The sequence below is a fragment of the Bos grunniens genome, chromosome 24, assembly GCF_055505025.1.
Source record: "Bos grunniens cultivar Pamir isolate PY7600 chromosome 24, Bosgru_T2T1.0, whole genome shotgun sequence".
In the NCBI taxonomy this organism is placed as follows: Eukaryota; Metazoa; Chordata; class Mammalia; order Artiodactyla; family Bovidae; genus Bos; species Bos grunniens.
The window spans coordinates 1,266,178-1,291,465 of NC_141188.1; the positions used below are offsets into that span (position 1 = coordinate 1,266,178).

At 51.1% G+C, this 25,288-nt stretch overlaps 1 long non-coding RNA gene and 2 pseudogenes across 2 annotated transcripts; 2 read left to right on the top strand and 1 right to left on the bottom strand.

The window, feature by feature from the left end:
• On the top strand, positions 1-120 carry LOC147345771 (5S ribosomal RNA; annotated as a pseudogene).
• Positions 121-10,737: 10,617 nt separating this feature from the next.
• LOC147345772 (uncharacterized) lies at positions 10,738-12,194 on the top strand. Its single transcript, XR_015153620.1, has 2 exons — positions 10,738-11,017; positions 12,118-12,194. It is a non-coding gene; the product is annotated as an uncharacterized LOC147345772 (long non-coding RNA).
• A 3,518-nt stretch (positions 12,195-15,712) lies between these two features.
• LOC147345773 (uncharacterized) lies at positions 15,713-18,105 on the bottom strand (annotated as a pseudogene). The gene is made up of 2 exons (XR_015153345.1): positions 18,036-18,105; positions 15,713-17,122 (listed from the first exon to the last, which is right to left on the bottom strand). The product of XR_015153345.1 is annotated as an uncharacterized LOC147345773 (transcript).
• Positions 18,106-25,288: the final 7,183 nt, after the last annotated feature.

The following is a 25,288-nucleotide window of genomic DNA, read 5'->3' on the forward strand; positions in this document are numbered from 1 at the left end:
GTCTCCGGCCCTATCAGCCTGAAGGCGCCCGATCTCCTCTGATCTCGGAAGCTAAGCAGGGTTGGGCCTGGTTAGTATCTTGGATGGGAGACCACCTGGGAATCCCGGGTGCTCGAGGCTTTTTGCCTACCAGAAGAGGTCCTTTAGCCCCCGCCGCGCGTCCCCAGCCCCTCCCGGGCTGGGGGGAGCGGCTGGCCGGGGCCCCGACACCTGCTGCAGACCTGGGTTGCGTGCGCGCGGGCCGCGAGCCCCACCGCATTCGCATTCGGCTTCCAGGACACCCGACGAACTGCAGTACTGTCTCCATCTGGGGCTCCTTTGGCTTGCCTCAGGCAATCCCGGGGCTTGCACCGACTCCAGCCAGAGCCCCAGCCCCCCCCCCACCCCCTGCCTCGCAGGCCATCGCGCATGCACATGTGCGCGCGCACGCACAGATAGATGTGCCCAAACGGGGCATCTATCTTGTTCACTTATACCGTGGGTGGATCTATGCCTGGGAGTCGGACTGCTGAACCATACGCTACTTCCACTTTTAGTTCCTTCGGGAACCTCCATATTCTTTTCCATACCGGCTCTACCCACGCCCATTCCTACTCACCATGGAGGAGAGTTCCCTTTGCTCCACATCTTCTCCAGCATTGGTTATTGACAGACATCGCAGTGAGGCCCAATCGGACTCATGTGAAGTGGTCCCTCCTTGGAGTTTGGAGTTGAGCCTCTCCAATCATTAGTGATGTGGAGCAAGATGACCTTTTGGAAATGCAGATGCAATGCTGTCACCTCCCTGCTCCAACGGCTCTCGTATTTCCCCAGCATATTGAAGATACGACCACTTCCCTTCAGGCTTGCTCCTCACGTTCTTCTCTGATGTCTTTTGCCTGGAATGCCCTCTGCACTCTTTGGCTTCCATCCCATAGGGCATTTTTCGTTTCTTGAATGTCCTAAGTTTCCCTGGTCACATAGCCTTCCAAGATGCTATTTTCCCTGCCTGAAATTCTTCCTGCAACTCAACCCTGGTTTACCTAGGTTCAACCTATGGACCTCAATGAAATGGTTCCTCTGGAAAGCCTTCCCTGACACCCAGGTTTTGTGGTGAGGGAAGAGGCCCCTCTATAGGTTCTCAAAGGATCTGCCTGTGATGTATTATTAGAGTCGTCTCAGTGAAAGCAGGAACTCTGTGTCTTCTTCTCTCCGCCTTCTATTCCCTGAAACTTATTACATGCCTCCTAGCTCATCGTAGGTGCTCAGTATTTACTTAGTGTGTGAAAGACAGAAAAGCTCTTGGAAGCCTCAAGGGGTCACTTGGCTCGGCACTTTTGATCTCTTTGTATATTTGGCGATTCAATTCTTTCCTTTCCTGGGTTGATGTGTACACTATATTCGAGGCACAATCTAAGGCATGAAGACATATCCATACATAGAGGTTCTTGCTTTCAAGGAACTCGTACAGCAGATTTCTACAAGTTAGGGCTTTTCAAATGCTCTAGAAGAATGTGAACGTTCAGTATGCTCCATTTTCATTTCAAAGAAAGATCGTTTGACTTCCATAGCAAAGGTGGAGACCTTCCAACGTTGAGTCCAATACTTATACCTTGACCATTTCAGGCAAGTCTTGTGGTTCCTTCTGGAGGTGTGTGGCTCTTGCAGAAATGTGAAGATCTTCCATCGTCCTCAGACTTTGGTGTCATTTGCAATCATCCAGAAAGCTTCCAGGTCTAGGTTCCAGACCACCAGCACACACAGTCAGTAGCCAACGGAGTGGATTCCAGGAATACGCATTGTTCACCGGCATTACCGTTGATATTGTTGCTGCACACTCAATGCAGTGGGCAGGGCCTGGATTGTCCACTGGGTCTCATGTGGAATGGAAAGAAGGGCTCCCCCCCACACACACACCCCACCCCCACTGTTGACAGCCTTGTGACGAGAAACGGTCCCCGAAACAAGAATCAGACAAACCAGAGAAGCCCAGATGATAGTCCTTGAGATGAAGGAGCTAAGCAGCTGGTTGCGATGGCACCAAGGGGAAAGGTTGCTCTTTTTGTCTGCCCCTCTACTCCTTTCTTCCTGGACGCCTTAGGGTTTTGTCATGGAGATTTGAAATAAAGTGCACAAAAGTCATATGTGTTGAATCAAGATTTTGCATTTAACCATCTCTCAAAAAGGAAGAGAGCTTCACCTGCACATGTTTCTTTCAAAACCGTCAATTGCTTTTCAATTCTGGGGTTTCTCTCTTGCCTTTTCAGTTAGCCTTAACAGTAAAAATCAATGAAAACTACATAAAGATTCAAAGATACCAACAAAGGACAGCTTCTGTTTTTGAAATCATCTTTCCATTTAGTAGAACACGAGATCTATTCTTTGTATTTTGCCTAGGGAATTAGCAATGTCCTGGTTCAGATGGCAAGGCATCCGCGCGCAGGAGACTGGGGTTTGATCCCTGGGTCGGGAAGATCCCGCCGGAGAAGGAAATGGCAACCCACTCCAGTATCCTCGCCTGGGAAATGCCACGGACAGAGGAGCCTGATGGGCCACAGTCCATGGGTTGTATTAAAGTTGGGCTCAACCCAGCAACTACGAACACAAGTATTTCCAAAGACCACACTCAAGTGTGTGTGTGTGTGTGTGTGTGTATCTCCTCTTGCCGTCTTGGAGTCTGTCTCGGAATCTTCATGTATTTCTGCCTCTGTATCTTCTGACAGCCAGCCGCCGGCCGGTTCGTCTGCCCCCGGCCTCTCCCAGGTGCTCTGGCTCTGGCTGAGGAGCTTGCGCAGGCCAGGTGTCTCCCTTGGCATGGGTGTGTGCGAGTGTCTGTGTGTCTGTCTGTGTGCCTGCCTGTGGCTTGTCTGCTTTCTCAGGAAGGTGGAGGGCTTGGCGTGGGGTCAAAGGGGGGCGTCGGTAGTGTGAAGGGGCGTGGCTGAGGCGCTCCGTCGACCGTGTCTCCCTGGCATCTGGTGGGTTTGGGCACCGGACAGGTGCTAGGGAAGTTGGGTGCTCAAGTTTCCCTGCGCCTAGGCCCGCAGGAGGTTCAGAGGCCCCTGGGCCGCAGGGGTTGGGAGGCGGCGGGCCCCGAAGACCAATACCTCCGGGGCTGCGCGGGCCTGGGCAGCGAATGGGATCGGGGGGGGGGGGGGCGGGATGGCCCCGCTCAGCGATCGCGGCCGGGTCTGGGGTGGCCGGGGGTGGGAGGGCACCGATACCTCCGCACCCCTCATCTCAGCCCCCAGGCCCCGCGCGCACGCGTATCCTGCCAGTTACTTCCTAGCACCAAACTGATTTTTCCTCAACATTGTTCAGTGCCTGTCATGGAGGGAAAGAGGGAGAGTTACTGAAAAAATATTCAAAGTCTCTTATAGGAAAATATTTTGAAATATTATATTTTAGAAGTATAGACTAGTAAATTTTTTTTAAAGTATTCATCCTATTATGTACAGGCTGTAAAATGCTATCAAGGGGCACTTTTGGATAAATACTTTAAAATATACGAGTCATTTTGGCCTGTGTGAAACAGACTAAATAGCCTAAGCCATGAGTTCCGTTTTAGTCTCAACTCAGATCAACTCGTGGTGGTGGTGGTGGTGGTGGTGGTGGTGGTCATTCGTTAAGTTGTGTCGGACTCCTTGTGACCCATGAACTGCAGCACGCCAGGCTTCCCTGTCCTTCACTATCAAAGAGCCCTGTCTTTTTCACTATCAAAGAGCCCTGTCTTTTTCGGCTACTGTTGTAAATCCCGTAGACTAGCTGATAAACAACAGAAAGTTGTTTCTTGTAGTCCTGGAGGCTGGGGAGTCCCAAGATCATCAGCAGGTGCCACGTCTGGTGAGTCATGTTTCCTGGTTCCTAGACTGCCTGCTGCTTCTCCCTGTCCTCGCAGCACGGGAGCCCATTCCTTCCTGGCCTGACCCCTCCCAGAGTGCCTGCCTCCTAGGATCATCACCACATGCGGGGTGAAGTTTGAGGGCCCATAAACTGTCAGCCCATTGCAGTCCCTAAGTATACTCTGCATTATTTCAGTCTTTTGAAATAATTCGAGATTTCCTAATAGCCCAATACATGTTCTTTTTGTTATATGTTCATTGGGCTCTTGAAAATAATGTGTATCAGTGGGAATGCAGTGTTCCGTGTGTATCAGTTACATCAGGTATGTCACTCATGTAATTCAGCTTCCAGTAGCCACGTTGAGTAAAAGCAGAAGTAGGTGAAATTACCTGTAATATATTTTATTTTAACACACCCCAAATATTATCATTTCAGTGTGTAATCAACATGATAAAACCTAATGCAATAGTTCACGTTCTTTTTTTCATGCTAAGTCTTTAAAATCCAGCATGTGTTTCAGGCTTGCAGCGCATCTCATTGTAGAGCCAGCCACATTTCAGGTACTTCATGGTTGCAGGTGACTACGTACCAGGGAGCCCAGTTCCAGGAGAGATGTGTCTTTAACGTCTCCCACTGGGATTATGAACTCGGCTGTTACTCCTTTTCTATTTCTGTCAGTTTTTATGTATTGATATTTTGAGGTTATGTTATTAGGTACATTCAAGTTTAGAATCCTCATCTTCTTGCTAGACTGAACTTGTATCAGTATGAGATGTTCTTTTTTATTGCTAGTAATGCTTCTTTCTTTAGACACTATTTGACAGTGATGTTGCCACGTCAGTTTTCTGTCCGTGTTAGCTTGGGTATCTTTTACCTTCACCTGTCTAAAAGACCTTCCATCTTAACATGTACCTCTGAATAGTGTATAGTTTTCACTGGAATCAGTTTGAGTATTGGCTCTGTTTATAATGTTGATATTTCAGTGTGTAGACACCATGTTGCTGTGTGATTTCTGTTTGTCCCACCTAGTCTGTGTTCTTTGCTCTTGCCTTCTTTTAGAAGTATGAAGTGTTTCTCTAGTTCTGTGCTCCTCTGTCAGGTTGTTGGGTGTACATTTGCAGACACAGCGTGTGTTTTACATTCAAGTCTAACTTAGTACTCTTACTGCCTCCCTGACACGACTGTTTCCTCCTTGTCACTGTCACACTTTAAACGGTTAGATATATTTTTGGCATTAACATCATTGTTTTGTAGAGTTAGTATTTACCCTCACAGTTACCTCATTGTTGGTCTTTACTTGTTTTTTATATTTCCATCAGAGACTACTTTTCTTTTTCCCAAAGCACTGCCTTAATATTTTTTTTTAGTTCATGTGTGTGGGTGATGAGTTGTCTCATTTCCATTTGCCCTCAAAGTCTCTATTTTGCTTTCACTTTCGAAGAGAGTTTTTGTTGGATGTAGAATTCCAGGTTGGTGGTTATTTGTTTTTCAGCATTTTACAGATGCCAGTCCATTATCTTCTCACTTCCTTGTTCTTGGAAAGTCAGCTCTCAGTGTTGTTGTGCCGTTAAAAGCCACACCCTTTTTCCTCTGAGTGCTTGAACATTTGCTTCTTGCCTTAGGCACCCGCAGAGCTGCTGAAACCAATGTGTGGTTTTCATTTTTGACTCAATGGTCTGATTCTTGAACCAACTCTTACCACTGTCCCTGTCAGTCAGTTCAGTCGCTCCATGTCTGACCCGTTGCAACCCCATGGGCTGCAGCACGCCAGGCTTCCCTGTCCATCACCAACTCCTGGAGCTTGCTCAAGCTCATGTCCATCGAGTCGGTGATGCCATCCAACCAGCTCATCCTCTGTCGTCCCCTTCTCCTCCTGCCTTCAGTCTTCCCCATCATCAGGTTCTTTTCCAATGAGTCAGCTCTTTGCATCAGGTGGCCAAAGTATTGGAGCTTCAGCATCAGTCTTTCCAATGAATATTCAGGACTGATTTGCATTAGGATTGACTGACTGATTGGATCTCCTAGTAGTCCATGGGGCTCTCAAGAGTCTTCTCCAACTCCCCAGTTCAGAAGCATTGATTCTTTGGCATTCAGCCTTCTTCATGGGCCAACTCTCACATCCATACATGACTACTGGAAAAACCATAGCTTTGACTAAATGAAACTTTGTTGGCAGAGTAACGTCTCTGCTTTTTAATATGCTGTCTAGATTTGTCATAGGTTTCCTTCGGAGGAGCAAGCATCTTTTAATTTCACCATCTGCAGTAATTTCGGAGCCCAAGAAAATAAAGTGTGTCACTGTTTCCACTGTTTCCCCATTTATTTGCCATGAAGTGATGGGGCTGGATGCTATGATCTTCATTTTTTGAATGTTGAGTTTTATGCCAGCTTTTTCACTCTCCCCTTTCACTTTCACTAAGAGGCTCTTTAGTTTCAGCCCCTGGAGGCATTTCTTATTCCCCTTTCTGTCTTTTCTCCACCATGAGGGTCCCCATTTATAGTTTTTAACAACATAGTTTAACAACAGATTCCTTCAATACATTCTATCCCTTTTCCCTCTTATATATATATTGTAACTGATCCGTCCTTCAGTTCACTGATCGTCTCTTCAGCTACATCCAATCTGATGTTAAGCCCAGAGACTGAGTTCTTAAATTCAGTCACTGTTATTGTAAAGTTCTAGATTGGTTTTGATTCTCAGAAATTTTTCCTTTTGTCAAGTATATTTTTGAACAGGTGACATTTGCATCTGATACCTCTAGCATACCTCTGATATGCTGATATATATCTCATACCTCTGGATCTGGTTCAGTTCTTTTTCTCTTGGTCCTGTTTGTTGTTACACCCTCTTTTGCTTCTTTGGTTGCATGTTGGACATTATGTTTGGAAAACCCTAGAGGTTCTGAGTGATGCTGCCTTCTCCAGAGTTTCCTCTGACGCAGACCTCCAGTGGGGACAGAGCTGTCTGTTCACTCAGGGCCTGAGGGACTTGAGGCTTGGGGGTCCTTTTAAGCTCAGTCTCAGCAGCCTTCTCCCACCTTCTCCCCCGACCCCAGGGAGGAGCTTTCCAGCGTCTCCAGTGTCTGGAAGCCTGGGGTGCCTCCCAGGGCCCCACGTTCTCGGCAGGTCCTGAAGCCCACCGTCTCTCCTGAGCACCAGGAGGTGACTGATAGTCAGTGCTCAGCCGGTTTGGGCAGAGTGTTGGGTACGTTTTCTGACATCCGGACTGACTCGTCAGGCCTGCGCTTGACTTTTTGTCTCCACAGCCCAAGGAACCCTCCAGAGCTGTGTTAGCCAGCCCCCTGTGCTTGACTTTTTCCCTTTCTTTTCTTCACAGAGTCAGCTTTGCTCAGATGCCCCGAGGGAACGAGAGGCCCTCTCAGTCTCCAGCTCCCTCACTGAGCTTCGCTTTTGTTTGAAATCTTGGATTGTGGCTGCCTAAGGACCTCTTTTAAACCTTATTTAGCTTTTCTAGCTCTTGGTAGGCTGACCTACAAGATGCTTGCGTCTGTCACTGGAAGTGGAGACACCCTGGGGGGGGGGGGTCTTCTGTCATCTGAAGCCACATGTAACAGTCACAGTAATTGTCTTGATCAAGTTAATTTGATACCAGGGAAAACAAGAACCAGGGGTCCTTGCTTGGTACCCATGGTTGTGTTTCTGGTCAGAGTCCCCAGCTTGCCTGGGCTGTTTCAGTGCCACGTGAACTTGGGAAGGAGGTGGAGCAGGCGGCCCACGCGGCCTGGAGACAGAGGAGCCGGTCTCCCCTCTGCCCTTGCCCCTGGCGGCCCAGGGCAGGCCTTGCAATGCCGGGCTGCTGGTGGTGGAGGCCAAGGCTGAGGAGGGAGGGGTTACGTGACCTGTATTCTGTGACATGGTCACACGTGGGTTTTCTTTTTCAGTTTGAAAAAATGACTGCTTTTAGTCTTCCCTCCAGTTTCACTTTAAGGTGGAAAATGAAGATTTTATTCGTAAAGTTGAGCACAGTGACCTTACAGTCTTTTTGAAAGCAACAGTTGATGTTTTAAGAACACATCTCAGAGAACTCCAGTAGATAAAGCTAAAAAAAGAGAACGTGTTCAGGGTGAACTGCGGGCAGGACCCCAAACTGTACCCTGTCTCTCCCAGAGTGTGTAATTGCTGAGATGGGTGGATATAGGACCCAAAGCACCCTGGGGACTGAGGTCCTCAAATGACAGCAGAGGGCCGGGCTGAGCCAGGAGCAAGTGGCCTGTGCCCTGGCGAGTGGAGAACCGCGAGGGTGGGAGTGGAGCCAGGAGAGGGGTGGGAGACTCAGGCGGGGTCTGGGAGGCGCTGGCTGTCGCGGCTCGAGGCAGGGACACCCCTGAACCTCCACCATGCAGTCCCCACGGGGCAGAGTCGTCTGGCAGCCGAGGGTCGAAGTAAAGAGGGCGAGTTCACAGCAGGTTGAATGAACCCCTGTACCCACTGTGGGTTCATTTTAAGTGCCTGGAGTGAGGTTGGTCAAGCCCTTGCTGAGCTCGAGTGAGGGTTCCGACAGGGAGGACCGAGCTCAGGGTGAGAGTGAGGGGCAGCTAGCGTGGTGAGTCCTCCTCAGCTGAGTGGGTTCTGGGGACGCCCTTGAGTTCAGGGCTGCCCTTTCAGTAGCCTCACTGGAGGCTTGTTTGGGGGGTAGAGGGGGCAGAAGCCCACTTAGAAGACGTGCTCATTCCCAGGGGTGGTGGTTTCTGAAGGAGTTTATACTGGTTGGTTCGACTGTGACCCAGTACCTTGCAGGGTCGTATTTGACAGGCAGCCTGAGCTGTGGGCACAGCCTGCCTTCTCCTGCACTCCGCACTCAATTGTTGACTTTTTGGCAGCCCCTCCCCCCTCTCTGCACCCTTGACAGTGGACCTGAGCCCAGCCCCCCTGTTGCCACGGAGCCCCTTGTGACCGAGTGGGTTCCAGTTCTGGGCTCCTGGGAGATGTGCTGGAGGCGGAGCCTTCATGCCATTTGGTGGTCATAGTGTGAGAGCAGTGGTCATAGTGTGAGAACGGTGTGTGTGAGAGTGGTGTGTGAGAGCAGTGTGTGTGAGAGTGGTGGTCGTAGTGTGAGATTGGTGGTGATAGCTCGGTAGCCGAGGTATCCTACCGTGAAACAGCGGTTGCCCCCGAGTCGGGGGCTGCCCCTATCCGCGAGGATGGGTCGCAGAAGGGCCCGCCTTTGGGCGTTATTCCAGCGCTGCAACCCAAAGGCAAAGGCGAAGACTAGGAAGGACTTGGCCTCGGCCCACGTCCTGAAAGCAGAGCGGCCTGAGGTGAGAGCAGCCAGGGGCTGGGCCCGTCAGATTGGCCCTCACCCGGCGAAGCATTGGGGTTGTGTTTCATTTTGTTAGCATGGTTGTGGGCCCTGCCGGCCAGGGCATTCTGCCTTAGTGGGCAGGATCGACCCCAGCAGGTTTACCTTGTAAGAGGTTGTGCAGTTGCTGCATGGAGGATGGGCGGGGGCCCCACAAGAAGGGAAACACTGGCTGAAGAAGTCACTGGGGCACATGGACTGAGCTATAGAGTCAGTCCTTGAAGCAGAAAGGGTAAGGCCCTTAATGTCTCCCTTCTTGCAAAGAAAGGATATACGGGCTGGAGGAATCTCTGGGGCATGAGGATCGAGCTAGAGAGTCAGTCCTTGAAGCAGAACAGCTAAGCCCGTTAATGTCTCCCATGTTACAAAACACACACCAGTGTGTCCAGTATTTTAATGACAGGTACCTACTGCTTACGTGTATGACATACACCCTCATAGCTACACATGTCTACTGCATGCCTCTTACAAGTGCTGGGCACTGTTCTGGGTGCTGAACACTCAGTATGTAGTAGGGGATACGTAGCCCAGGATTTTTTTAATTTCTGCAAGGAAAAATAGAAGAACGAAAGACTCCGTGTGGTTCAGTTTGAGCAAGTTCACCATGTGGATGGCCCCGCATGCACGCAAATTGTGGTAAAGTACATATAACATAAATTTAACATTTTAACCGGTTGATTGAATGACTGGGTGGCTTCTGTGGAGTCAGGCTAACAGATGGCTTTGAGGTGCCATCCGCCTTTTTCCCAGAGGAACACTCCAAAGCCTCGTGGCCTTGTAGACCTTCTTTTTTTTCTTCACTTTCCCCAGTGGCTCCAGGTCTGTGTGTCGTTTAAGAATCTCTTTATCCACTTTGTTGTTAGGTTTACGTTTTGGAAAGTTTCTCAAATGTCCCTGGGTCTTGAGAAGGCAGGCTTGGATTCCAGGTTCTCTCCTGCCACGTGCCTGCCAGGTCGAGGTGGAGGCTGAAGGCCACTCTGAGTTGTGGTGGTCTGTGTGGTCTTGGGGTCAGTGGACCCCTCTTCTCTGGAGGGGCATGGAGATCCTTTGTGTGGAGCCTGGAGAGACTTGACAGGGTCAGTCTTCACAGTCTCGCTCTCTTTTTAATTTATGTTTGCATTTAGTTTCTCATTTAACTGTTTTCTAGGAATTTCCAACTCCCGAAGGATACACCTACAGGGAGCAGCTTTGTAAAGCCAAAGAGGAAATCGCTCAGCTGAAAGCTGAAAGAAACAACACCAGGGTCAGTAGGGGGATTCTCACGTGTTGACATTTGCCCTGCGGGGGTCACCGCTGGCCTCCGTGTGCTGTCTTTAAACTTTGTCTGATTTTCAAGTCATTTTCCACATCTTCCCGCTGAACAGACCAGGGTGGATCAGTTCTGGGTTCTCATACCTTGCTTCAAATTTCTGATGAGAGCTAATGTAATTTTAGTACATATGAGGGGGGAGTTCTCTTAACTTACATTTTTGTCCACGCTACACTTTGTGTGGGATCTTAGTTCCCCGACCAGGGGTTAAAACCCATGATCCTTGAAGAAGTGTGGAGTCTTAACTACTGGACCCCTGGGGAAGTCCACTCTAACTTTCGACGGAACTGGCAGGATTCCGACGTGCCTTAGCATGTTTCCGGCTATAGCGTGAGGCTGAGAGGAGTTATCGGCCCGGAATTCAAGCATGAGGTTGAAGGTGTTCCTTTGGCCCTGCCCTGCAGCTGCTGCTGGAGCACCTGGAGTGCCTGGTTTCGCGATATATTCCACCCGTCGGGATGACAGCAGGCAAGCGGCAGGCGCAGTCCCCAGCCGGCATGAGGAGTGAGGTGGAGGTGCTCAGGGCGCTGAAATGGCTCTTTGAACACCACAAGGCCCTGGACGAGAAGGTACCAGCCATCCGGCCGTCCTGGATTTGTACACTTGCTGCCTTGTTAGGCGGATGATGCACATATTTATGTAACTAGTTGACTTTTGAGCGTCTTGAATTCTTGTATATACATTTTTTTTCTGTAAGAATTCAGTTTTATATGGTTAAAAAGCGTTGCCTGCATACATGCTCAGTCGTGTCCGAATCTTTGCAACCCTGTGGACTGTAGCCCACCATGCTCCTCTCTTCATGGGGCTTCCCAGTCATGAATACTGGAGTGGGTGGCCATCTTCTACTCCAGGGAATCTTCCTGACCCAGGGATCGAACCTGCCCTCGTGCATTGGCAGGCGGATTCTTTACCACTGAGCCACCTGGGAAGCCCCCAGTTAAAAAGTATTAGTTGGCATGAATGTCTCAAGATTTATTATATTCTGTATATCAATTTGCAGTTAAAAACTGGGTAATAATTAATTTAGGAGAACATTTTGTTCTCTCAAACTTAGAATTTAAAGCTGTTAACAAGCAGATTCTCTTGACGTTAAGATCAATGAGAGACATTCAAGGTATTCTGTGACAGTATCCATGTATTAGGGTGAGTATACACTAAGAAGTGTACTAACGTATATACACACATCAACACACAGTGACTCGGCCCCTTTTATTTGAGTTGAGAGCATGATTATGAGTAGCACTCGAAAGGTGTAGTTTGTTAGAAGAAGAATTAGGTGCCACACATAAAGAGGTAAGTTTGATCAGTCTTTGTGTAATTTCCGTGAAGGGTTTGTCATTTGAATCCTTTCATTTTAAAAAAGAATGAAGGCTGTAGTGGTGGGCATCAGATGTTATTTATCTTTCTGATTGAGGACCCGCCCACCAGGGTTATTTTAATGACTAGTAAACTAGACTTGTGGCTCAGAGTTGCAGGATCTCTTAAGTACCCCTTTGTCCAGTAGAAGACAAATTCTGACTCTAATCACCTGGTGGTATTCGGGATGGATAGCATCACCATGTATTTTCTTTTTATGTTGTGTTTTCAGTTTAGAGTTGAGTTTTCCAGGTGGAGTTTTGCTGTCTTTACTTATTTCTTAACTCTGATTCAATTTTTTTGGTTTTAGCAGATGATTCTTTCAGAGGAGAATAACCAGGAAAAGATACTAACGGACAGGGTGCTTGATGTACATCATGAGCAAGAAAACATGCCAAGCGCCAATGGAAAGGCAAGTCCTTGGTCTCGCTCTCTGTCTGGTTCTCGTCTTACCATCCAGTCTGTGCGGGGCTGTTGGGACCTCTCACCGATGCACCATGTAGGTTTGAGTGGCCACGAGGGTCCTGTGAGCTCCCAGAGCACAGAAGGCAGTTTTGACCTCACAGATTGCCCGGAAGTACTGTGTTCCCTCCCTCCCAAAACCAGGCTGTGTAAGGCTTCCTTTCCCCCTTAGAGACCCTCCGACGGCTCTCTAAGCCACAAGAAAGACATGGTTAAGAAGATGGAGCTCCAGGAAATCATAGAGAGGCAGTTGCGGGAGCAGAGCCAGATGGAGGAGCGCGTGGCAGCCCTCTCTGCCCACGTGAAACATCTGGAGGAGGACCTGGACACGGCCAGGAAGGACCTCCTCAAGTCCAAGGACATGAACAGAATACTTGAGCGGGACATCCGCGAAGTGAGTGACTGCAGCTGTGTCTGTTGTCCTGAGGTGGAATGTGGGTTTCTTGTTCTCCCGGGGATCTCAGCCTTGGGATGGCTGCGTGAGTAAGAGCAGAGCACCGGAGAGACCACAAGTAGCTGCCTCCCTGCCTCTGCGTCGAGGTCTCTTGAGAAGAAGAGGCCTGGTCCAGGCGGTCCGTTGGCAGTGGACCAATGTGAGGGCAGCCCTGACGCTGTGCCGCACCCTGGGTGTGGACTCCTCATTTCCACAAGTTCTAGGGGGCCCACTGTGTTCCTTTTTAAAAAATTCATTCATCCATTCATTCATTTATTGGCGTATAGTTGCTTTACACTGCTGTGTCAATTTCTGCTGTACAGCAAAGTGAATCAGTCATCTATCTATCTATCTATCTATCTATCTACGTATCTGTCTCTCTTTTAGATTTCCTGCCCATTTGCTTCACCACAGAGCACTGAGCAGACTTCCCTGTGCTGTACACTAGGTCCTCACTCGTTGACTTTATGTGTAGTATCAGTGCTGTATATATGTCAACCCGAGTCTCCCGGTTCATCCCCGCCCCCCGCCCCCCGCAACTGCCTGTCGAATGTGTTCCTGATGATGCTGAAATTTGCTTCTGATTCACTCAGGCGAGTCTGGTGACACCTGTGGAGCCTGTTCTCTCGGAGAGATGGGAGCATGCTGTGTGGGCTCTGCTGAGGCAGCTTGCCTGGCCATCTTCTCGAGTTTTCTGAGGTTCCGCTCCTTGAAGGGATGTGTGACAGTGATACCGGTGGTCAGACAAGTCGAGTGGTGTTTGCTCACCCTCAGATCCTCAGGCCCGAGCTGTGTAACCATGTGGAATCGTGATGTCTCTGGCGGTCATGTCTGCAGGTGTCCTGATTTATGAGAAACTCCCTAGCGGTCACTGTGAAAACAGAGAGTGCTGGGGACTCAGGCCTCTTCCTGTGAGCCTCGCCTCTCCTCTGTGCACAGACAGACAGCACCCACCCGGCCCACCCCTCCCCCGTGAGACCGTCTCAGAGAGAACCCCTCCAACATGTGGTACAGCAGGTGTACTTGTTTAGTAGCTTGGTGTGAGTAATTCTGTGTGAGAACTCAAAACAGAAATATTTGCACAGGTTTGCATAAGCTATTCACACTACTCTTTGGCAACAGGAGATTAGGTGGCACAGTTTAATATGTATAGAATTCTAGAAAATGCGTTTTCAAGACCTTTCACTTTTAAAGTTAGGACTTTGCTCTCACATTGGTTACTTAGTGACCAGGGAGGGACCTGAAGTGGATTTTGAAGTGGCGGACAGGAGTTGCACCAGCAGCAAGTTCTGGTCCTGGTTTGAGCGTTTCATCCATGTGGTGTAACTCTGCTTTTGAAGAACTAGGCTTGAGAAGGCTGCTCCCAGTTGTGTACAATTTGACTTCTGTTTCCACTCGTTAATATTCTACTTTAATTCTGAGGAAATTGCATGAGACTTTTCCAACTTTCACTCGAGGAAACGAGCCTCAGAGCTCCCCGTTGGATCTGTTGAAGGTCCCTCCCTGTTCTGGGTCAAGCCCGCCTGTATGGTGTAGCCGACAGAGGTCCTGACTTCATGCCAGATACCTTCCCTCCTGGAATTCTTGCAATAACAGGGTAGTTTAGTATACTTTTCGTTTGCTGTTTGGGTTTATTATGTAGAAAAGAAGCTTGGTAAACCAAGTGGCTGGACAGAACGTTAAGACAGATGGGTGCCAATCGTGGCAAACGTGACCTTTGGGAAAGGCGCATTTTTGCTCACGTCCGAGAAAACTGCCGTGTCTAGGACTTTTATTCTGAGGATGTTAACTTTATGTTTGATTTGAAACTTAGGACGACATCAGTAATAAACTTAAAAATGAAGTTGCAAATAAGGATTCTAGGCATCGACAGGTAATGGCTTTTATGAACCGTGTCTGACTTTTATAGTAGTGAATTACTGAGGAAGGAAGGTAAAGATCTTTTCATGTGACTCCCACATTGGAAATCAAGTCCCAGTGTAAAGTTCTTATGACCCTAAAATACTGTGTTCAAAAGTGTGGATGTACATCATGGTAAATCAGCTGTACTGGAAGGAAATACATTTTTAAAAAATTGCGGGTGACTGCAACTTACAGGTTTGAATTATTTGGGACTTGGTTTAACCATTTTGTGGAATTCCATTCCTGACTCTTTTGTTTTACTTGAAGGTGAATCTGTTGGCTTGTTAGAGTTGTTACCGAAAGAGTAGAGAGCAGCAGGGAACCTCACGGCAGCTGGCTGCCTGTTGGGAACTGGGGTCACTGTGACAAAAGGCAGGGTTAGAGCTCCAGTCTGATTAGGGTTTGTACTTCCTGTGGTGTGGTGAGCCTTACTCGCTCCTGTTCCCGAGTGGTCTCAGATAATCAGGACTTAACCAGGAAAACCAAATCTGGCTTCTCCAAAACAAAGTGAGTCAGTCTGGTGCGTGCCAAAGTGTATCATTGTCCCCACCCTAAAAATAAAATACTAGAAAGCCATTGAAAAGTATGATGGGGAATGCTAATTAAAAGCATCACGATATACAAAATAATGGCTGTAAAAGGCAGATCAGAAAATACTATGTACCATATGCTATTGTTTTCTGCAGGTTTTAAAGCATAGCATATTGTTTGTGTACATACATAGAGGAATACGCACACAGAAAAAGTAAGAAAGCTGCTTAGAAACAAATGCTAACCTCTCAGGAACCTGAGCTTATAGATAGTTTAGTTTTTTTTTTGTTTTTTAAAAAAGAATCTGTCTAAATGTTCTACATTGAAAGTTTTTCAGAGTAAGAAGATCTGTTAAAAGAATAATCGTGCATTTACAAATACTAGTTGACTGGCATTTCACCAGGCATGCTCTTATCAGGTCTGTATTTCAGAGGAGATGAAAGCCATATTTTGGCTTACACGCCCGTAGCCATCTGCGGTCGGTAGGGTTCCCTCTAAATGATGATTCTGGTGATATTTTAAGAAGGGTCTGTAGTGAACCCTTCTTCCCGTAACTTGTCGATAAGAATGAATAAGATTCTACAGATCTTCTTTAATATAGAAGAACTTTTTTTTCTTTTTTTAAGATGTCCTTGGGGAATGTTTAGGAAAAGCAAATACTCTGGCAGGAGGCATTCTGCTCACTGAGACCAAGCCCAGGAACACTGAGAGAAAATTTACCCTGAGGGAGCTTCCGAAACAGAATGAATCCACTAGACACGTGCATTTAGGTTTTGTCTCAGCTTACTTAAAGCGACAGTGGCTACACCTCTCGGCCTGTGTTGATCCTCTGCTCTCCCTTTGTAGACAGAGGATAAGAACCGCCAGTTGCAGGAGCGCCTGGAGCTGGTAGAGAAGCTGCAGCAGAGACTGCGGAGGGCAGAGACGCTGCCCGAGGTGGAGGCGGAGCACGCGCAGAGGGTGGCCTCGCTCTCCAAGGTGCTGCTCTGGGTCCCTGGGGGGCGGGCACAGGGAGGGCCTGTTCCCCTGCTCTCCCACCGCGCCCCTGCCCGTGCTGCTCAGTCCACACAGGAGCGCAGACGTGGGGGTCGTGCTGCCCGTCTGAGATGGGAGCGCTCCCTGAGTGTCAGGCACGCCCCACTTCTGCGTCATCCCTACGTTAATTTCCCTCCAGTTTTGCCCCAAGTTGTGTGTGTGCCTAGGACGCTTCAGCTCCGAGTCACTGCTGCTCAGAGTTCAGTCAGCCACTCAAAGCCTAGCAGGATAGAGACCTAGAAAAATCCCATTCTCGTTTAAGAGATGGCCAAAATAGCTCTGTAATGAACACAGTTTTAAGTTGTTATCCATACACTTGTTAAAGAAGTCCCAGCAGGGCACGTGCAGACCCGAGGCCCCACTCCCCACTCGCCGTCCCCAGAAGCCTGTGGGTGAGAGGCCATGTCCTTGGGATGTGGCGCTGCTGGGGGCACCGACCCCATTGCCAGCCAGCCAGCCACCCTGTCCTTCTGACGGGAAACGTGTTGCCCTGCGCTGCCAGTGGGCACTGGCTGAACATAGAGAGTCGGGCCGGGTCTGTGCTGACGTGGCTGTCGGAAGCCTTGCCAGGAGCTCAGTGAGTGCCCGAGGGGCCATCACGTCGCGGGAGGCCGCCGGTGTCCGGTGCTCACAGACCCTCCCAGAGCAGGGTCACTAACAGCCGCCAGGGGGCACCCTTCTGCCTGTGATCTTCCTCTCCAGGCTTGGTTTCTCCTCTCCCCTGGCATCTCTGCTGTCCATCCCCAGTCGGCCTTGTAGTCCGACCTTTTGTCTTCCGGAAGCTCTACCACTCAGGAGGCTAAACGGTTCGAACTTCCTTCCCAGCTTAGGAAGGTAGAACGTGTGCCTCGGGTTTGCCGCTGTCTGCTGCCCACGCGGGCTCGCCACAGGCAGTCAGAGGAGGGAGTGCAGCGGCCGTGGGTGTGGGGCCTGGGGCACGGGGAGCACGTCTCCTCTCACGAGCTGGTCACCAGCATCCTCCGTGAGCCATGTGTCACACACGAAGCCGCGCAGGCTGTGTGAGCAGGCATGCGGGCATGCCCCCGGCGAACCCAGGGCCCGTGGTTCGCGCATGGCCCACTTGCCGCCCCTGCGATCACAGCCCGCGTGCTGTCAGGACAGGGTTGTTGTGAGTGGAGCTGACGCTGTTCTTGGCCGACAGGCAGGAGAGAGAGACACAGCAGCATCGAGGATAGGCTGTGCCAGATGGAGGCCCAACTGGAGGCAAAGAACAAGGAGCTGCAGCGGGTGCCTGTGCTGACAGGGAGGCGGCGTCTGGGCAGGAGACATGGCTTGGGCAGGGGCCAGCACTGCCTTTCTCCACCAGTCCCGTCTCTGGCATCGAGTGTGTGCCTGTGTGGCCCCATCTGCTGATCCGGGCACCCACCTCCTTGGGAGCAGGGCCAGAGGTGGTCGCCCATAGGCAGTGGGTAGGAGCCAGGGCTTCCCCACATTCAAAGAGGCTGCTTGTTGCTCTGACCAGCCAGTCCGGGGAGCTGCTTGGGATACAGGTGGACCTCCCAACTGCCCCTCAGACAAACCTAGGGGTGCCAACCTGGGGCCCATGAAACTGAAGGCATGGCACCCAGGTGTGGAGCCTGCTTGCCTCGGACATGGCGCTGGAGTCCCACATGCCAAACCGCTGGTCCAGACACGGTGTGTGTGTAGGATGGCTGCCTCTAGACAGGAGAACCGCAGTTGCGCTGCAACAGAAGGCGCGTCAGGAAAGGGTGATGGTGGAGGCTCACATCACCGAGTCCTGAGAGAGGTTTCCTGGAAAGGTTGGCCACACGGCAATACAGGCCATCCAGGAAATGGAGTGGGGATCCCGGGTCCAGCCTCACGTGTCAGTACTGTCCCCACCATACCTGTGTTCTTGGGCCTGGACTGCAGAGCCTCACAGGCGGACTTCCAGGGGGCAGTGGTTCTGACTCCCATCGTGAGACCCGCAGTGAGGCGCCCTCCCCGCTTAGGCAGAGAGCTCAATATCTCCCAATCAGGTGTGCATTTCTTACTTTCATAACTGCTGCTCAGAGGCTGTTGAGATCGGGATGCTGTTTATGACTAGACTAAGCCAATTCAAAGTCAACTTTTGTTTTGCTTTAAAAATCTTTGAATGCCGACGCCTTATTGTGGAAGCTGTGACAGGTTTTGTTTCCTTGGGCTCAAAAATCACTGCAGACGGTGACTGCAGCCATGAGATTAAAAAATGCTTGCTCCTTGGAAAGCTATGACAAACATAGACAGCATATTGAAAAGTAGAGACATCACTTTGCCGACAAACCATATACTCAAACCATATATGACAAACCATATACTCAAAACTATGGTTTTTCCGGTAGTAACGTATGGGTGTGAGAGTTGGACCATAAAGAAGGCTGAGCACTGAAAAATTGATGCTTTCGAATTGTGTTGCTGGAGAAGACTCTGCTTTAACAGAAAATAAACTTTTTAAATGTATTACGATGGAGAATTGCAAACATGCACAAAAGTGGATGGAGTAGTATAATAAATACCCATGACCCGTCCAGTCAATTAGTCTCAGCAATTTCTCATACAGAGCCAATCTCAAATAGATCATTCTTTTGTCTTCTCTCCATTTTTTTTTTTAATACAGTAGGTCCTAAAACAGCTTTTTAAACCTTGAAATTGATGCTCATCTTACAAAACACAGACTTGGCAACTTTGTTATTGCATTTAAAAATTGCTTGAGGTAATTATTTCCAGTTTTTTAATATGAATTTTCATATTGGAAAAGACCCTGATGCTGGGAAAGATTGAAGTCAGGAAGAGAGTGGATGACAGAGGATGAGATGGTTGGACGGCATCACCAACTCAGTGGACATGAGTTTGAGCAGATGCTTAGCAGAAGTCGAGTTCCATTTTCCTTATGGCTAATCCACTGCTATAACACGTATAGCACTTCTGGTTTTGAACACTGAATGTGTTTGCATTATAGATGGATTTAGAGTGTGTGGCTGTTGTGTGTGGTTCAGAATTCTGAATAGTCCTTTCAGGGATCACCCAAAAGCTCAGACAAAGCGTGAGCCATTCACGTGGACTGTGCTGTGCGTCAGAAAGATAATACGAGCCACCTACACAATCTAAAATTTCCTAAAAACCAACGGGCTACTCGACGTCCTTCTTTCACCATGAGTCTTGAAATCCTCTGTGTGATTTCCACATCGGGCTTTGCACCAGCCTGTCTCACGTGCTCAGGGGCTGCACGAGGCAAGTGACTGCCGTGGCCAACAGCACAGAGCTTCCAGGTTGAGTTGAGTGACTCACAAACTTGGCCCGTTTGACTTGTTTTACCCCATGAGGAAGTGAAGTGGGCTGTAGAGGAATGAATGTGAGGAATGCAGGTGAGCTCCATGGAGACAGTTTAAAGCAGTGAGAGGAGGGAGGGCAATACAGTGAGTCGTGTCCCCCTGACCCGAAACCCCCGCCTGAAGTCTAGCTTCTCTCTACAGACTTCATCGTTGTTAATGGCTTGCCATGTTTCCTCCAGAGAAACCTTTTCTACACCTGAGATGGAACTTCCTCCTCATTATGGTTAATAAGGGTTAATATTGTTCTGAGTGTTTCTATTTGCTAGGGACTCTTAGAGAACATTTTCTCAGAATTACAATGTTGGGAGTTGATACCTACTGATGTAACCTGTTCTGCACATTTTGGTGCAAGTCACTTTACATCCAGAAAGCAAGCGGTGCAGGCTGTGTCATTTACTGTTTCGTAGGACCAGCTGATTCTAAACCTGGAAACCCTGAGAGCCGAAGTGGACCAGACGAGACTGTGAGGGGCTCCCTTGCACCACAGGTAGGCTGCTCCCCCAGGCAGCTCCCCTCAGCGCTGTCGAGTGTGACAAGGGCCTGTCTGGTGTGTGGACAGTATGACTGGGTGTTGCTCATGGTCGCACCTCAAGGAGCCTGTAGCTTCGTGGCCAGCGAGAGGGAAGAGACAAGCATCGTTCCTTAGGGTCAAACTTGGTACCACGGAGTGGTCGTCACAGGATTGACAACACTCAAAACCACAGCAGAGGTTTGGAAGTAGGGGGCCGACCAGTTGGTATTTGGGCGTATTCATCTGAGGGGCCTGACAGACTGTGACGCTGACGTTTCTGAAGAGTCGCAGAAGGTTAATGACCTGTAGTCTTTTGACTGCGGTGGGAGGAATCACCTGGCTTGTGAATGAGGAGAGCAGATTACTGAGCATCCTGATTTTTTCTTCCTCGTTGTTATAGGGGCGGTAATTCTTATTAAGTATTTAAATGTTTCTTTGTCTTCTTCACGGAAAATGGTCACAAGTGAGAGAGAAACTTTAGCAAAGGTTATTAAGTGCTTACTGGTGACATTCATTCATTTGTAGGAAATGGACTACTGCTTGAATCCTGACTTAGGAGACAGTTTGGAGCCCATACGCATATTTCTGTGTTTGAGTGCTTAGGGGATCCTCACCGTCCAGAGCCCCCACCCAGCTTTCTTCTAGAGAAAAGGAGATGTCATTTGAGACAAAGGCAGAGCCAGAAACTGGTCCTGTGTCTGAAACCATGGTGGGTGGAGTTCAAGGAGAGCACGTGCCCTACAGAACAGGAGGGGACGTGGCCGGACTTGGTGGCAGAGCTCCTCCAGGGTGAGGGGCTGGGGCTGTCAGAGGTGGGGAACCCCTGCTCCCAGGGTGGATGAGGTGAGTGTGAGGAGGACTGCGTAGACAGTGGAGGAAGAGGAGGTGGACACGGCCTCCTCCTCTTGGGGGTTTTTGGGTAACGAGGAGGGACCTGGTGCCAGGAACCGAGGCCTGACACAATTGGGGGCTTCCAATGGAGAAGCCTGGGGCCTGGTCACCAGTCCCGTGTGTGTCAGTGAGAGTGAGAGACGAGAAGAGGAAGCAGCCGCGGGGCAGGAGGAGCTGCTGTGCTCTGAAGACAGTGGGCCACAGCGGCTGGTGCGAGGGAGGGGTGTCTCCAGGAGGCAGCTCTGGAGGGGTCACAGCAGTGACTTAGCAGCACAGGTGGGGCCTCAGAGTGGGGCTTGTGGGCAGTGTGGGCTGGGTGGGGGGCACTGTGCTGCCTCAGGAGGGAGGGAGTGGGGACTGAAAACTGGCTCACAGGCAGGGCAGGCATGGCGTATTTGGTGGGACCTCCCAGAGGAATTGGTCACCTTGTCTCTGAGACATTCTCCCGGAGGAAAGAGCTTCGGGTGAGGAAGGGGAGAGAGATGGAGGTTGCACCCCGCGAGGGGACTGGGAGGTGATGGTTGGGGATTGACCCAACCCGGAGGCCTCTGTGGCCCTCAGAGGACCCTCGAGGGTCCCCAGTCCACAGCGGGACTGTGTCATACCCCCCACTCAGTTCTCAAGTGTGCTCTAGCCCCAGGCCCTTGGGTGGAAGTGGAGCAGAGAAGGGAAAAGTTCTGTCAGGAGGGAGGGGAGATGGGAGGGAAGACAGGTGTGGCTCCGGGAGATTCCAGATTTCCATCTCCTGTGCAGCACAGTGTTCGCAAAACCGTCGAGCAGAGCAGCCTGTGACCCTGAGCAGGCTGAGCTGGTGGTTGGCCCTGGCCACTCTGCAGACATATGGGGTGTCCTGTCCTCGGAGGAAGGCCCTGTCTCCTGGGTTTAGGGACTTCTGCACATGAAGGCACCACCCTCGTCCCAGAGACAAGACTGAGCAGAGCCCGGGGGGTCCTGCAGTACAGGCGGCTCACAGTCAAGGCGGGGCTGCCCTGCCTCCCAGCAGGCCCCTGCTGAGTGAGCTCCTGGCACCTGCAGGCCCAGGCCTTAGTGCTCAGGGCCTGAGCATCTGTGCTGGGGCTTGTTCAGCCCAGACTCTGGTGACACGCTCACCTCTGCTTTAATGGGAGACACCAATGGTGCTCAGCTCCGAGCTGTGGGTCCGAGGCTTTTCTGCTGCGGGTTGTCTGAGGCGCCTTTAAAAGCACTGAGAGCGGTGCAGACAGTGTTCCAGGCAGACCGGTGATTGTGATCCACAGACTTCCCGTGGGAAAGGGAGGTCAGAGCAGGCGTGGGCCAAAGGGGAGGTGGGGTGCCAAGGGGAAAGCAAAGCAGGTGCACACCCTGCCCTGGAACTTGAGAGCGGGCTCCAGGGAGACCCTGGACGCCCCAACCCCAGACAGCCGGTCCTGTCCTAGTCAGCTCCACACCCTCGCGTCAGCACTGCCTTCCCCACATATGGGAGTTTTCCAGCTGCTGGGGATGAGCCCTGAGTGTCTGCAGAGCAGCGGGCGGCCTGTTGCTATTGGAGCCAGGAGGGCAGTGCCCTCCTGGGGGCCCTTTTGCTTTGAAATTGCCGATCTTCCAAATGGACAGGCTTTGGCTCGTCTGACAGAGTGAGCTCTCTTTTCTTCTAACAGCACTCTTCTTCCCCGTGTGTTTCAGCCGACCCCACTTGGGCAGCGCCCCGGACCTCAGGTTCCCTGTGGCGGACCGGCCGGCAGACTCCTTGGGCAATGGGGCGGTGCTGCGGTGCCCCCAGAAAGGCCGGCTGGCAGCGCTGCACGATGAGCCATCCGAGGCAAGGACCCCGCCACCCCCTTCCCATCCCTGGTTGGCACCTTGTGAGGCACCTGCCCCCTCACACTGTGGTCCTGAGGTGGGTTTGGAACAAAGCGCTGATAGATTGCTTTACGTCTCCCCATTTTCCTTTTTCTGGCTAAGAGTTTACTTTTAAGGCATGCTTTTTTTCCTTAACCAATTTTGATTATTTGTGGCCTACTGTGAGGCCCAGCATGGTACTAATTAGCACAGTTTTGAAATCGTCCTACGAGTAAATGGATACACATATCCATCAGCTTATAGTGAGAAGAATTCTCATTGGGAGTTTAAGTGCCTTTATCTTTTCGCCTCATTCATGCCATGTATTTGTTCATACATGTCTGTGTTTTGAGCTTCCACATTCAGTGAGCAGTTAGTTTGGGCCAGACATGGTCAGAAGTAGGACTCCAGCAGTGAATTAAAAACCGTGTGTGTCCTTTATCCACTGCTACGTAACGAATCATTGCAAAGCTTAGTGACTTCCCAGGGAGCAGCTCACAATCCCCAGTGCCTGTGCATTCTAGCAGGCAGGCCTGGTTCAGGGCCTCCTGAGGGCAAGGGAAGGCCCCCCAGGGCTGGATGGCAGGCTTTCAGACTCACCTGGCTGCTGGGGACAGGCCGAGGTCCCTGCTGTGTGGCTTTCCCATGGCCTGGCGCTCCTCGGAACACCCTCTGAGAGCGAGAGTGCGGGGTTTAGCCCGGGGCCTTTCACGCCCTGGTCTCAAGGCCGCACACCTTCACTTCTGTTTGCGAGAGTGAGCTGCGAAGTCCTGCCTCGCTCAGGGGCTGAGCAGGAGTTGCCCCTTCTGCCTCTTGAAGGGAGGAGGATGGAAGAATTTGTGGACCCCTTTTTAAACCCATGCAGCCTGTTGAACAGTAATGAGCAGGGAAAGGAGACCAGAGTGCCTGAGTTGTCCAAGGAGGAGGGGATGATCGTGTGTAAACAGGGTGGCCAGTGAGGTGACACCAGGAGGGTGACCTTGAACCAGAGACCCAGAGGCAGGAAGAGAAGTAGCCACTCGGAGATAGAAAAAGGGTCATGTCAACCAGCGGGGACAAGGGAGAGAGTAGGCCACATCAGGGAGGAGCCTGGGCTCAGGCCTGAGCAGCTCGAGGCCAGAGCCTGTTTCCTGAGGTGAGGAGGGCGGCTGGGGCGGGGAGCTAAGAGCCGGGCCTCAGCCCTGTTGAGGTGGACGAGCCCATTGGGTGTCCCGGGGACGTGTCAGGAGAACAGCTGAGTGTTCCGGCCTGCATCCGGGAGAAAACTCATTCAGGTCAGGGTGGACTTCGGGTCGTGGGCATACAGATGGCATTTAAAGGCACGAGCACAGTAAAGTCACCAGGCGGGGGCCGGTGGAGAGAGATGGGGTGCAAGGGTAGGGCTGTGGGGCATCCTGCATTCCAAGGTTGAGAAGGGGCGCAAGGGACTGAGGAATGACCGCAGGGAGGGCAAGGCGTGGAGCCCAGGGAGAAACATGCTGGGGGCAGGGGGTGGCGTGGGGGAGGGCAAGGAAAGGAAGGGGCTTGGTAACTCGGGTTCCTCGAGCCCCTGGGGAATTGCCCTGCAGGGCGGGGCTCACCGCCTGCTGGCAGAGAAGTGGAGACCTGGCAGGGAGGGGGACCATAGAGGCCACTCCCAAGGAGCTTTCAGAGACCCGCAGTGGGCGCTGCAGGGAGCCCTGGGGGAGGAATCTGCTGGTTCCCCTTGTGTGATTGGAAGGCGAGAGAAGGGAGATACATGCCGACCAGGCTGATGGGGGTGAACCCATAGGCAGCTGGTTCACTGGAGCAGAGGAGGAATGATGGCAGGCGGTCCTGGAGCCAGCAAATGGGGTAGCCCAGCCCTGGGGCGGGGTCGTGATGAAGACAGGAGGCTAGGGCACTGGACACAGGGGCAGGGAGCCAGCAAGCCAGCACCTCGAGGCTGCCCCTCAGTTCCTTTGAGGTCCTGTCTGGGAAAGAAGGCAGGACCTGGGTGACAGTGTGGCAGGGGGGACGTTTTCAGAGAGAAGGGTGTGAGGTGTGAGAGCGGGAGGGCGGCACGGGGCCCCGCTGGCACTATCCCATGTGTCTCTGATGACAGAGCCACCCTTGCAGTGCGAGGAGCCATCCCCCAGAACAGCCCGAGGGCCTGTGTCCCGAGAGGAGAGCCACGGAGGGGCTGGCCCTCCCGTCTCCTGGCTGCCCCTGCTTGCGCCTCTCTGTGGGTGTTCAGACCAGCCTGGGAAACGGAGGACTGGGAGCCTGTGAGGACGGCACACTCTGGTGAACTGGTACCAGTGATGACCGCTGATAGGGACCCAGCGGCTGCCGAGCTGAAGGGTTCTTTTTTCTTATTTTCCTCCAGCCTGGCTGATGGAGGCATGGATGTATTTTTGTAATTTTCAGTTTCTGTCTCTGACTCCATCAGCCCACCCTTGTGAATAACCTCATAGGATTGCCTGCCGTCCACGCTGAGACCTGAGTGTCACCAGGCCATCTAGGAACTGGATTCTCCCCCTGCCTGTTTCTTGAGTCCTGTTCGCTTAAGAGATGGCAGTGTCTCATGAGCATGGTCCATTTATCCAGA